The 12440-nt window shown below is 35.9% G+C and overlaps 1 protein-coding gene across 1 annotated transcript in view; it reads right to left on the bottom strand.

Annotated features, from left to right (window-relative positions):
- KCNH8 (potassium voltage-gated channel subfamily H member 8) overlaps positions 1-12440 on the bottom strand; it is a 292155-nt gene that overhangs the window by 152884 nt on the left and 126831 nt on the right. The window lies entirely within an intron of this gene.

The raw sequence follows: 12440 nt of genomic DNA, 5'->3' as shown, positions 1-12440 counted from the left end.
GGAATTACAATGCTAACTACCAAAGGGACCAGATTAGAGATTTATGACAGTTAATAAGCCAAGTTCCTTCTCAGTGAAGAAATCTAATCAATAGCTGTGATTTTCTAAACAGAGCAACATCAATTTTACAGTCGTAAAAAGGGGGCCCTCAAAGGGAAATATAAACAAAACAAAACAAAACAAAACAAAAAGCCTATCTGTCTTGATCTTGGCTCTGAAAGGAAGAAAAGTTTTCCTTGAAAAGTTTTAGTCACAGTTTAATCCTTGTGCAGGATTGGGGTTGAAAATCATTCTACTTATGAGATCTAAAATCTCCCAAGCAAAGAAATGAATTTAAAATGTCCCTGGGTTATTGGCTCCTGAATGACACACACATACACACACACACACACACACACACACACATAGAATAGGGAGTAACTTATTTTTTTAAAAAAAATATATATATATGGGGACTCCTGGATAGCTCAGTAGGTTGAGTGTCCAACTCTTGGTTTCGTCTCAGTTTATGATCTCACAGTCCGTGAGATCAAGCCCCATATTGGGCTCTGTACCGCCTGCTTGGGATTCTCTCTTTCCCTTTTTTCTCTGCCTGCCCCCTGCTCATGCTCTCTCACTCTCTCTCTCAAAATAAATGGATAAACATTAAAAAATATATACAAAGAATTCATGATAGCAATATTTGTAATGTTCACATATACACAAATACATAAATAGATGCATATATATGTAATATAGACATGTGTTTGTGCATATAACTAAAATATGCCAAATGTCCATAAACAAAATAATGTATGAACAAACTGTGGCAGAGGTATGACACAGGATATATAAATTCTACTAATGGACATATGTGGGAATAAATGCGAAATGACTGAAATAGTGCCTACCTGTTACCATAGAAATGTCTCAAAAACATAATAATGAGTTCAAAAGGAAGAAATACAAAATAGACAACATGGCAATATTTTCATAATATTCATATACATGCAAAACTAAATAACATATATTTAGGGGAATGTATGTGCTGTACTAAACTACACATAATCAACACACATACATGTGCATTGGAGTTGCATCCAGGAACCAAATTTACATATATCTTATATATTTAATATATATCAATATATAACATAATATATAACATATATTTAATAGATCTATTAAATATATATATAATTTTATAATTTATAATTTTATAAAATTTAATAAATTTAAATTTAAAAGATCTATTAAATATATTTATATATTTATCATATAATAGACCATATATTAAATATATAATATATTATGTATTATTATGGGTATATAACATATAGATTATATATTAATATATTATTAATTATATATTGTTTAATACATACATTAAATATATTAAATATTATATATAATATATTCTATAGTAAACATTATATATAATATATTAGATATTAAATGTAATATACTCTATATTAAACATTATATATAATATATTAAATATTAAATATTATATGTAATATACTCTATATTTAATATATATTAATATATGCATTAAATATAAACAACAACAATACATATTATATAATATAAATAAACATATATTTATATATATAGTATTTTTTAATAAAAAATATTTCACAACAACAAAAGAACAAGACTAAAGTGGTAAAGCTGTGTTACCTGACCCAATGCTCTGGAGAGGTGGTTGGCTCGGGAGGGTGGGGACATCAATTGCTTAAGAAAAGTGACTTAGGGTTAAAATCTGAAAGAGGACTAGTTGTTAATAAGACAAGATGAGGGGTTGCAGAGGGAGGAACATTTCCGACAGAGAAAATAAAAGGTGTGAGGGCCTTGGGCACAAAAGAGCTCAGCATCTCTGAAAAACTGAAAGAAGTCCAGGAGAGTCAGGATACAGAGGACAGGAGGAAAAGAAGTAAAAGGGGAGGCAGGCAGAGCAGACGGATCGCCCATCACCCAGGGCCTCTGAGGCCACAGTAGAATTTTGGTTTTTACTCCAAATGCAACGGTAAAAGTATCAATCAGGGAATAGCTCAGGCTTGAATAAGAAAATGACTCTCTCTCTTTCTGTGTGTGTGTGTGTGTGTGTGTGTGTGTTTCTGTCTCACTGTCTTTTCCTTTCCTGGAACACAGCGCAGGATGGCAATGAAAAGTGGTGGAACAGCTCTACCATCCTTTATAAGTGGCCTCCATGTCTGAGTCCAAGGAGCCCCCCTGGGGGAGGAGGAAAAGGAGGTAAAGTAGAGGGCATAAAGCATCCTGTCAGGAGCCAGAGGTCACTCACATCACTTTTACTCATACAACATTAGCCACATGTGGCTACAAAGAGGCTAGAAAATATAGCCACTAGCCGAGCAGCCTTGTCCCCTGTTGAATCTCCACTGTAAGTTGGAGAGGGTTCTATTACTAATGGATGAGTTCTGGGGGATAATTAACAGTTCAGGCACATGAAACCATAGCAAAGTTTTAAGCATTCAAATGACATCAGAAAATTTGAGTTTTCAAAACCGCACATTAACTTGCAGTGTGGAAACTGATAGAAAGCATCCACAGAGGTCATTAGGAATCACTCAGGTAGCCATTTTAGTAGGTCAACTGAAACAGGTGGTAGCAGTAGAGGTAGGACAAAGCTGACACTTGAAATATTTAGAAAAGTTGCATGGCTTTGTCACTTGATGGATTATGAAATTACCTTGTAATAGAGTTCAACGTGGCAGAAGAAAATCTAGGCCCTCCAAAATGTAGTAGGCCAACCGTGAGGCTAAAAAGAGTTTGAAAAAGAGAAATACAAAAAGGAGGGAAAGGATAATTGTGGTGTCAGAGAATCTGAGGGAAAAGAATGTTCCAAGGAAGAGAGAGGGGCCAGAGGGTCTTCACATCTCACTTTGAGTGATTATCCTTAGGTGGAAGAGACATCCCATTCCTCTCTTTTATCAGGAGGCAAGGAGGACATTGATTGTGTATACATGGAGGGGGACATTAGGTTTGAAGACAGGAAGATGAAGTAGCTCCTGAGAGGTCCTTCCTTCCTTCTTTTCTTCCTTCCTTCCTTCCTTCCTATCTCATTGACTTTGGAGGTGAAGTCAAATGTTAACAATGATGGGTAATTAGTAGGAGCTGGTAGTTTGAAGACAAGAAGGAATGAGTGAAATATTTGTTGTAGAGGATGGACTGTCAAGACCAGCAGGGAAAGTGATAGATTTCTTGGGGAATTTGACTGGCCCATTTGAGGCTGCTAAAAATAAATTTGGAGGGATTCCCGTCCTCCCTAATGTAGGTATTATACCAGCAGTTCGTAGCCACTTGTGTTCAGGCCAAAGAAAAGGTATTGTTGGTTCTCATTTTGAGTTTGCAGCTTTGTCAGATGGATATAGAGAAAATTTGGAGGTACAAGAGAGTTTAAGGGTACATGCACAAGGGACTTTAAAATGATGAACCATGAAAGCCAAGGTAGAAGGAAAATGAAAACGGTCGTGAACCAACAAAAGGAAGAAGATGAAGATTTCACTGACCTGGAAGTGATCATCAGTTCAAAAAAGTCAATGAGTAATATGTGAGGGGACGAGGTGCTATGTCCGTAAGCAGCACGATTAAAGAAGCAATTTCAGTTTTTGAGCAATACCGAGTGAGGATCATTTCCAGGAAGAAAATTAAAAGTTATGCTTATACTCCAGTGAGTTAGGAATTCTCAACAAAACACTGTGTATTCATAATATTGCCTTAGCTCCCCTCATGTTCTAGGCATCAGGCTAGGAATGCTGTCTTGGTTCTCATAAAGCATCAGTTTTTGCATTTACTGCAAAGCAAATGAAAGGTCACTGAAATCTTGTAACTTGCCAAATTTCAAAATGGGTGGAGGGTGGACGGATATTTGAATCCTTAATGATCTTACTTGAAATCTTGTGTGCTTTCCACCTCACCATAGATCATGGTTAACTAAGCTGTAGCCTCTGATTACATGTTTGCACTTATCTGTGTTATCCTGTTGAGTCAAGATAGATCTATCTCCTACATAACCATTATTTTCTCTGCTTTTCTCCTACCATTTCACTCTTTTCCTTGAATCGAAAGCGACATACACTGGAAAACACACATCCCCCGTTCTCAGTTTTGAGCTCCATTTCTTTCCCACTTCCCTTCACATCCCCTCTTTTACATTGTAAATTACTTTTATAATATATTTGTTTATATTAGAGCATTAATGAGTTCTCCTGTTCTGACAGCTCAGAGCCTGGAGCCTGCTTCAGATTCTGTGTCTCCCTCTCTCTCTGCCCCTCCCCCACTCATGCTCTGTCTTGCACTTTCTCAAAATTAAATAATCATAAAAAAAAAAATTAGTAAATGAACTTACAGACTTTTGGAAATGAATGAATGTTGTTTTAAAAAATAAACAATACTACCAAGAATATTTAATGTCTAAACCTAATGGATGTGACTGCAGATGGATCCGAGGAAAATTAACACTTAAAGTGCATGTGTTCTAAAAGTTATCATATATAAATTTCTAGTACATAAAACAAAATAGATATTTAAAATGTAAAATATGTAGAGGTTTTCTTCAGGCCATAAAATATAATTATTTACAAAGAGAAAGCCAAATAAAGTAAACTAGAATAATATAGAAATGAAAGTAGAAATAAACGAAATAGAAAACAAAAGTTAAAGGGCTCTTGGGTGGCTCAGTCAGTTAAGTGTCCGACTCTTGGTTTCAGCTCAGGTCATGATCTCATGATTTGTAAGTTCGAGCCCCGCATCAAGCTCTGATTTCCCTCTCCCTCTCTCTCTGCCCCTCCCTTGCTTGATCTCTCTGAAAAATAAATAAACATTAAAAAATTTAAAAAAAATGAAGTCAAAAATATATGATCAATAAATCCAAAGGAAGATAAAAGAATTAAGCTTTTGGCAACTGTATGCAGAGGAAAAAAAAAAAAACAGAGACAATACAAATAATATTAACAATTTTTAAAAGTGCAAGAATTTAGAAGAGTTTAAAAATTGTAACATTACTTTGTGCAAAATGTTATCAGCATAGTCTTCTAGATTAAACAAATACTTTGAAGGAAGGGTAGCAAAATCACCACAACGGGCTCCCAAAATAATAATCACCTTGGATAGACCAGTAACTTTGGAAGGAAGTTGACAAAGAGACCCTCTAACCCAGACTGCTTGTCACTCTCCACTAATGCTTAATTCAGACAGTTTTAAAGGTCAGCATTATTAAACTTTAAAGGAAAAAATAATTCTTTTAAAGCTCTGGAAAACAAAAAAGCCTGCAAACTTCTGAATTTAATCTACAAGTCTGGAAAACTCTGACCCCAATACTAGATGGGCATAATACAAAAACATAAGTATAAATAAGTATAAGTTTGAATATAAATCCAAAGATCCTAAATAGAACATTAGTAAACTGAATACAGAAGTGTATTAAAAGAAAATGAACCATGCTTATGTGGCATTTATACAACCATGGGTCCAGCTTGGGGATCTTTATTCAGCAGATTTATAAAAAAGAAAAGGCATAGTATCATCTCAATAAATATACATTTCTAAAAACATAACAAATATTCTCATTATTTTAAGAAAAACTTTATAATAAGCATGCAGCAGGAGGAATCTTCTTTAACTTGATAGAGAATCTGTCAGTAACCAAGGGAAACCTCATATTTAATGGAATGACGGAAGTTTCACTTGGAAAATACAGAAAAAAATTAAAAATATGCCTGTTTGTTTTCATTATCAAGGGTTTTCTGCATTTTCTTCCAAATTTTTATTGTGCTTATTTTTTACAAACTCAATTGCAATTATATAGTACATGCACTTTTTTCCTTGAATATTAAAAACTAGTTATGTACATTTTATAAAATTTAGAAATGTAAAACAGCATGAAACAGGAAATGTATGTCTTTCATAACACCTTCTTCCAGAAATAATTTAAATTTTGGCAATTTTATTCTTTGATTTTGTTCTAGGCTTTTTTTAATTTTAATATTACTGAACTCATATTACATAAACCAATCTCAAACATAAAATTAACACAAGAATAATCATAGATCCTAGAAATGAAGAGGGCTGAGGGGAAAATATCTTGTCAGTGGACACAGGCTGGATTTTTAGCTTTCTTGACCCAATTAAGGAAAAAAAAAAGTGTTTAACTCAGTTCATTAAATATGAATGTTACAATCTGATGGTTACTGGAGGCGCATGGGTTAATTAGGTAATGGGGATTAAGGAATGCACTTGTGATGAGCACAGGGTGATTTATCATTATACATTACACATTACACATAATGGAAGTGTTACATTACTATATTGTACACCTGAAACCAATATAACACTGAATGTTAACTAGGTGGAATTAAAATTAAAAACTTAATGTAAAATATGTAAAAATATGAATTTTAAATATACCTATAATCATTTTTATTTTTATTTTTATTTTAAATGTTTATTTATTTATTTGGAGAGAGACAGTGTGAGCGGCAGGGGGCAGAGAGTGAGAATCCCAAGCAGACTCTGTGCTGTCAGCACAGGGCCCGACGCGGGGCTCAAACTCAGGAATCATGACCTCACGACCTGAGCTGAAATCAAGAGTCAGACACATGACCTGAGCCACGCAGGCGCCCCTAAAATCATTTTTAAAAGATTTGCAATGCAAATGGTTACTGGCCACTAATTCAGCCTTGCTTCTGTGATGGGAAATGAGAAAGTCAGAGATGCTGCTAACAGAGTCGTCCTGAATGCAGTGAGCGCTACCCTGCCCAGAGACCCCCTCAAAACTAAAAGACGGACCTGCGGCTGCTGGGAGTGCCTGCCCAGAGGCCTCACCTCAGTCCTCAGACCACTGGGGAGATGCTCCCAGCCATAGAAAATGACCTTGACCAAACTGACCCTCTTTCCCAGAGGAGCTTGCATCCAATGACCGGTCAATATGGGACTGAAATGGGAGGCCCCCTTGCCCAACTCAAAGGCCACTGTTTTCAGCCGGTGGTGAACTTGGGAGTCTACACAATACCTTGTTGCAGCTGCCCTGCTGGCCGACTACCCCGCTCTGCTCTACCCTCCCTTCTCTTCCTTTACTCAAGCACTGTTCCTAAGAGGACTCTCTGGTAAAAATCCTGCACTGTCCTTCTCAGGGCTGCTGCCTAGAGATCCCGACCTACATCGGCAGTGTTACCACTTGGCCACTGGTCACGGAGGCAGGATAAACACAACTAGTTGGTGTGTAAGTAGTGATCGGACACGGTGAGAGTCAATATCTGAACTGTGGAGTAAGGACGTGCCCCTGGACAAATATTTACTGATACATAGAAATGACTAGAAGTGAAAGAAGAAAAATGCAGCGAATTGCTATTCGGCCTGGTGGTTTACTCCAGGAACTGAAGAATCCTCGACTAACATATAACTAGTCCAAACCGATTATGGAAAACACAAACTTGTAACTTCCATATTTTTTAATTTATAATTTTGAATCCTTTCTATTGGCTGGGATACATCTTCAAGTAATTTTTTTCAAGAGACATCATATATTTTATTATGATTTTCCAGATGATGAACTGTACAATTCTCTACTGTGAATTTTCTTACTCTGAGAGTCACAAAAGCCTGCTGATCTCTGGGTCTATCGAAGCCATGGGACACCAGGACAGGGTGGTAGGAGCAGAGCAAACCAAGTGTAGACGATAAGAGGAAGTGTTGTCTATAGACAATTTGAAACTAATAATAAACCCAACTACATTTGATCAGCTTTTGATCACCACGTGCAGGCATTTCTAAGTAATTTCGGGGACAAAAACACTGTCTTCCTCACAAAAATCTTTTGTTGGTCTTGGTTCAAAACAGTTGCTGTGGTTATTGTTGAATTTTAACACTATATATATGCTTCAAAATTAGCACATTTATAGTAGAAATTTTGGGCTGAGAGAAAATATTTTGAAATCACTGACAAAAGACTGATACATATCTAGAATATGTAAAGAACTCTCAAAACTCAACATCATGAAAGCTAAAGAATCTAATCAGAACATGAACAAAACACATAAAAATACATTTCACTCGGGGCACCTGGGTGGCTCAGTCAGTTAAGCCTCCAACTATGGCTCAGGTCATGATCTCGCGGTTTGTGAGTTCAAGCCCCACATCAGGCTCTGTGCCAACAGCTCAGAGCCTGGAGCCTTCTTCAGATTCTGTGTCTCCCTCTCTCTCTCTGCCCTTCCCCTGTTCTCTCTCTCTCTCAAAAATAAACTAACATGAAAAACATTAAGAAAAAAAGACATTTCACTAGAGGATGTAAGAATGTCAAATAATCATATGAAAAAGTATGAACATCACTAGCCATCAAGGAAAAACAAACTGAGCCTAAAGTGAGATATCATTATACTAGAAAAGCTGAAATGAAAAATAGTGACAACACCAATTGCTGGTGAGGACGTGGAGAAATTATATGTTTCACACATTGTTGATGGAAATGTAATATGATACAGTCACTCTGAAAAATAGTTTGGCAGTTTCTTGAAAAACAAAAATAATAACTAAATCTATACTTAACCACACAAGCCAGCAATTGCATTCCTGGGCAATTACCCCTAAGAAATGAAAACTATGTCCACACAAAGGCCTGTGCAAAATTGCTCACAGAGGCTTTATTTAAGAACAGTCAAGAAGTGAATTTTTAAATAAATGGTGGTATATCCACCATCAGTGAATTTTTAAATAAATTGTGGTATATCCATAACATGGAATACCGCTCAGGTCTAAAAAGGACGAAACTATTGATATATGCAGCAACTTGCATGGGTCTCCAGGGCATTATATTCAGTGAATAAAACTAAGCTTGAAAGGTTACAAATATATGTTTCTATGATCCTAAATGTGACAGATGAAGGACAGCTTAGCAGGAGTCAGGGGTTAGGAATGATGGAGGGTAGGGGGTGAGTATGACTATATAAGGGTAACAAAGGAGAGATATTTGTAGTCATAAAGTAGTTATCCATCTTGAGTATGGTGGTGGTCACACAAATCTACCCATGTGATAAAATGGCATAAATTAATACACACATATTGTACCAATGCCAGTTCCTTGGATTTGATATTATACTATACTTATATAAGATATAGCTATTGTGAACAGTTGGGACCTCTTTTTCGTTTTCTACTATCTTTGCAAATTCCTGTGAATCTATAACTATTTCAAAATAAGAGTCAAAACATATTATTTTTCAGAGTGTGTCTAAGTATTGGTCTGATTTTACTGATTCTGAGTGCAGCATATTGAGGCCTTTTAATTGCTTTCAATGCTTGAGAATCTAAGCTGCATGAAAGCCTGGAGCTGGTGTTTTACGCTCAGTGATGCTGGACCATCCTAAGAGTTTGTCACTTTGGAAAATGAGTCCTTTGTCAAAACATATTATTTCCATCTATTATAAAACTGTTACAAGGAACCCATTTTGTTAGGTGACACTTTACTGTCATATGCCAGAAAATTTATCACTAACAGCATGCAAATTTACACATCTATAAAGCAAATGTGTGTATTTTTATATCTGCCACCCTTGCACATCCTGTGTCTTATTGTTGTATTACCAATATTTAAATTGGCATCTGGCACATAATAGGTATTTAATTTTTTTAATGAACAAAATAAAAATACTTCCCCATTATATAATAGTATGGCATTATATACTTGAATCTCTAGTGACTACTGGGAATTTGGCTAGATGCTATGCTTATTAAATGATCATTGTCACCATCATTGTTTTCATCTCTTATCTTTTTTAGTCTATTTTCCACAGAAATCCTCAAAAGACTGCTGTGCATAAAACTTGATTCTGTACTTTACAAAGTCACGTATCCCACTTCTGATGTAATTATTTTCAGTTTATTTTATTTACATATTGAAATAAACATTTTATTAGGTACCTCATATATTACACAAGAGAACAGACAAATCAAAAGTGTGCAGCTGGGTTTATTACTTAAACAAGTATGAATACTTACTTAAACAAGTATGAATACATGTATGGTCTTGTGTAACTCCACCCAATCCACTCCTCCAGTTTCTTTTGAGGAAAATTCAAGGCATCATGTCCGTCTGTCCACCTCTCCTCTATACACACTCTATCTCTCTACATACATGTATACATAGATATATAATAAAAAGTTTTAAAAACAAATCACAATATATATCGCATAAATATATAGCCACATTCTTTAATATCATCAAATATCTAGTCATTGAGGAACTGGGGCTTTTAATTGGGATCCTTAGATTTCCAGAGTTAAGAGGAAGTGTCACAGGATGGAAATGTGTTCGTATGGGACAGAAGAACAGAAAATGCACTAGGTCAGGAAGCCCCATTTCTTTGTGTCTATTTTATAAAACTGAACCTTGGAATATTTTATTCAATGAGAGAACTCTATCATTTAAAGAAAATGGAAATTACTAAATAGGTAATCTTAGGTCAAAACAAAAAAGTACTATTCTTTCTGCTTTTCTCAAACTAGAAATAAATGTACACGTAGTAGAGAAGTATACTGGATAATGCAGTCGGTGCTTGGGCTTTCCACAGTTGCTCGTCTGGAAGATGTATTATTAGGTTGTTTGCAAATCTTGCTACTCATTACTTAGCACATGGATTCAGGGAAGTCAGTTACTAACTGTTGTTAGAGTTACTTAATCAGATTCTTTATTCATTTAGTTGATAATATTCACTTCAATTGTTCTGTGTGAGGCATTTAAGTCACTGATTGTGGGAAGTTTAGGAAGAGCCTTTATACAAGAATTGGCTAAAAAGACAAAGGAGAATTGTTTCAGAATTCAATGGCAGAACTTGATTTCCTTTGAAAAGACTTCTGATTGAGTTAGAAGACATCAGAATAATGCCAGAGGATTATTACAAGAACAAGTAGCTTTCCCTTGAGAGTGAAAGCAGAAATAACTAATATTTTTTAAAGTCTGAGAAGTCCAAGCAGTGAAACAGCAGGATATAAAGTGAGGGATTAATACAAACTAGTATTAAGAATTCCAAAAAACAACTTATTTTAAGTAACCTCTATACCCAACGTGGGGCTTGAACTCATGACCCCAAGAACAAGAGTCACAACTGAGCCAGGCAGGCACCCCAAGAATTCAGAAAATTTTGAAGTACTAACAATCACGATAGATACTAAATGTGAAGATCAAGTTTAGTTTAAATAGCCATAAAAAGCAATCAAATTCATTTATGTAACTTACATCAAATTACAAAATGACTTGAGAATTACTTACTTTGATATTTGTTAGAGCAAATTTATATGTATCTATTTAAAAAATTTTTTTAAGGCTTATTTAGTTTTGAAAGAGAAAGAGAGTGCTAGCGAGGGAGGGGCAGAGAGAGGGAGACACAGAATCTGAAGCAGGCTCCAGGCTCTGAGCTGTCAGCACAAAGTCCGATGTGGGGGTCAAACCCACGAACCACGAGATCTGACCTGAGCCAAAGTTAGACTGAGCCACCCTGGCACCCTTATATTTATCCATTTTTAAACATTAATATTTTCCAGCTAAATAACTGCTGTATGGGGCTTATTATAATCTCCTTTCTACTTTTTTGTTTGGATTAAAATTTTTCTTTTTCCTTTAAAAAAAATTTTTTTTAATGTTTATTATTTTTGACAGAGAGACAGACAGACAGACAGAACATCAGTAGGAGAGGGACAGAGAGAGACGGAGACACAGAATCCAAAGCAGGCTCCAGGCTCTGAGCTGTCAGCAAAGAACCCAACACGGGGCTTGAACTCATGAGCCATGAGATCATGACTTGAGCCAAAGTCAGTCGCTTAACTGATTGAGCAACCCAGGAGCCCCCCCAAAATTTTCATAATAAAACATTTTTTAAAGACATCCAAGTTTGTGATTATAGATCTATGGAGGTACCAAACCATTAACCATTTTAAATCTTAGAAAGGGATCACTCCCTCCATTTGAAAATTAAGATAAGTAAATTTTAAAATCAGAAAAAATATCCACCAAAAAGTTGACGGAGGAAGAACGGCAAATGGAGGAGTAAATATTTCTATTTTTAAAAAATTCATGCTTCTTTTTTTTTTTTTTTAAGAATGGGAAGATTTTATTTATTTATTTATTTTCAACGTTTATTTATTTTTGGGACAGAGAGAGACAGTGCATGAACGGGGGAGGGGCAGAGAGAGAGGGAGACACAGAATCGGAAACAGGCTCCAGGCTCTGAGCCATCAGCCCAGGGCCCGACGCGGGGCTCGAACTCACGGACCGCGAGATCGTGACCTGGCTGAAGTCGGACGCTTAACCGACTGCGCCACCCAGGCGCCCCAAAAATTCATGCTTCTTAATAACACCGGTGGAAACAAATATTCGGAAAATATCAGAGAAATTGAAAATGCCTTGATGAGTGATTCTTTGGATTCATGACTGTCTTTCAGTGATAAATTCA

The sequence above is a fragment of the Leopardus geoffroyi genome, chromosome C2 (assembly GCF_018350155.1).
Source record: "Leopardus geoffroyi isolate Oge1 chromosome C2, O.geoffroyi_Oge1_pat1.0, whole genome shotgun sequence".
Classification (NCBI taxonomy): domain Eukaryota; kingdom Metazoa; phylum Chordata; class Mammalia; order Carnivora; family Felidae; genus Leopardus; species Leopardus geoffroyi.
The sequence above is the reverse complement of the archived record's forward strand: the minus strand, read 5'-3'. Positions and strand labels throughout refer to the sequence as shown.